This window comes from Lathyrus oleraceus, chromosome 1 (assembly GCF_024323335.1).
Source record: "Lathyrus oleraceus cultivar Zhongwan6 chromosome 1, CAAS_Psat_ZW6_1.0, whole genome shotgun sequence".
Lineage (NCBI taxonomy): Eukaryota > Viridiplantae > Streptophyta > Magnoliopsida > Fabales > Fabaceae > Lathyrus > Lathyrus oleraceus.
The window spans coordinates 181,360,052-181,362,345 of record NC_066579.1 but is presented as its reverse complement, the minus strand read 5'-3'; the positions used below and the strand labels follow the sequence as shown (position 1 = coordinate 181,362,345).

The 2,294-nt window shown below is 34.2% G+C and overlaps 1 long non-coding RNA gene across 1 annotated transcript; it reads right to left on the bottom strand.

Moving 5' to 3' along the window:
* Positions 1–395: 395 nt before the first annotated feature.
* LOC127115599 (uncharacterized) lies at positions 396–1,771 on the bottom strand. Its single transcript, XR_007800798.1, has 3 exons — positions 1,711–1,771; positions 1,516–1,625; positions 396–1,444 (listed from the first exon to the last, which is right to left on the bottom strand). It is a non-coding gene; the product is annotated as an uncharacterized LOC127115599 (long non-coding RNA).
* Between the last annotated feature and the right edge of the window lie 523 nt (positions 1,772–2,294).

Below are 2,294 nucleotides of genomic sequence, written 5' to 3'. Positions count from 1 at the left end.
GATGCTTTTTGATTACAAAATGGATTTTAGTTATTTGACTTTTTTAATTTTCAATTTGATTTTAATTTCAAAGTAAATCTAATTCCAATTTTCAAGTTAATCTTAATTGTTTTTTTTACTAATGATTCAAACTCTAATTGATTTTAATTTTTAAATAAATGTTAGAATTGATATCAAAGTAATTTTAACAAATTATAGACTAATTTGATTTTAATTGGTTTTATTGTTTTTTTTATTTTAAATTGACATTTAGATGAGTTTTAGATTATTTCAAAAAATCCATATCCATTTCTATAATCACAAATTCATTTCATTCAAACCAAGTTTGTTACAACCATTTTTTTTCATGTAAATGTCATAAGTTTCCGACACTAGATAACCATTGCATTTACCAATTTCATTCCAATTCCAAAATACATTTGCGCTCAAAGCACATAAACCACAAAACCATAACATTATACAACCATTACCACATTTCCATAAATTACGATAGTCACTACCCAACCATTTCAATACATTCTATATATCTCAATCCATTACATATGATTTTTTTAACAGTGGCGAATCAATATCATCAAGGCCATAGCATTCCATAAGAATTCCAAAACAGCCCCGCCATCCAATGCGCTCCGTAGCCGCATCCAAGCCGAAATTCCCAAGCTAACCAATAACCTTCAGACTTTCTATTCATTCCTGAAGCAAATATGTCCAAAATTCTGCAGTAATTAACCAATTATGCATCACACCTGCAAGTTGCAAACCAAAGGATCCTGCACAAACATCAACAGTCAATAACCTGTATCAGTCCCAGGCATATTCACATTAATCCAAGTCCCAGGCATATTCACATTAATCCAAGCTGCAGCAGCTAACAAATAACAAGACATCAAGTAATCCCATCCTAAACTTATAACAACTCCAAAACAGTTCTCCAATAAGCTATGACGGCGACGCCTTTCGTTCCATAACAGGAATTGGTAAGAAATACAATGTTCGTTTCAATTCTGATTTTTCACTTCACATTAGCTAATATAACATATTTCCATCAGTTTCGATTAAAAGCATTATAATCAATTGAACTAACAACATTCAACATCTAACAAAATTAACAATATTCATAACAACATTTTTACTAACTGCACAAAAGAATAATTCACTATCTAACAACATTTTCTAAATCACTTCACTAATAGAACTTTAGTAAAAACCAACATCTAACCGAATTTCCAAATTTCAACTGAATTCAGAATAGAACCATAACAAATTCCAACCGAACTTCCAACTGTCCAACGAATTTCAACCCAAATGATATCCACCTAACCTCCAACAGCACGATTCAAAGCCACAACCTGAATCTGCCCTTACTAATTGGTTGGTTAACCTCCATACAAAACCGAAAACTCCATAGCAGCCTCTAACATAACTTCCAAGGCAAATGGTTAACCTGCACGGTATGAACAAAATCAATTGAAATCAAGAAAACCAACCGCACCCAAAAAGAACTTCTTCTCAAACCTGAGTTTGATCACAGCAAAACAGTTTCACATCCTCAACCGAACCAGAAGCGGATCTAAGAACTTCATCCACACTAGAACTCCACCCTAGGATTTCCATAACAAAAACACCTACATAAGAAAACGCAAAACAGAAGAACTCAACTTCAATCCATTTTTATCAGAGAAGTTTATCCATTTTAGTGACAGTATATACCTTTTTTCAAAGCACATTACTTTTAAAGTTGTATATCTCTTGCTGTGATGATTCAGAAACGCTGTGCTATAGCCTGTATCACAAAGTAGAAGAAGAAGTCTGTAAACCGAAGTTACTCATGCTTTCACTAAGTTTTCACTACAGTAAACAAAGTAATTGGTAACGGTAAGATTTCAAAAAAATATCCCAAAAGAGAGTTGAGACAAAATTCAAAGAAGAAAGTTAGTTTTGTGTTACCTTCTCCGGATCCAAGCATCAAATAGGGAAGACCAAATTCTGAACACCGAAAAGGTTTCGCAGAGATACCTGTTTCGATCTCCATAAGCTAACCTGAAAACCCTAGGTAGTGAGTATAAAAAGAGGAGGCGACCACCATGAAACGGGAATTCGAAAACAGAGAAAAAAACCTAATTTTGGAGGCAACCACGAAAAAACCTAGGTTTTCAGGGACGGGAGGAGAATACGAAGCGAAGGGAGGACAAGGAAATCGTACCTGTTCTTGGAAATTCGGTGAGTCATTTCTCGTTTCGATCTGAGTCTCGCCTCGGTTTTACGAACTTCCATGAATGATGTCGAAATAAATC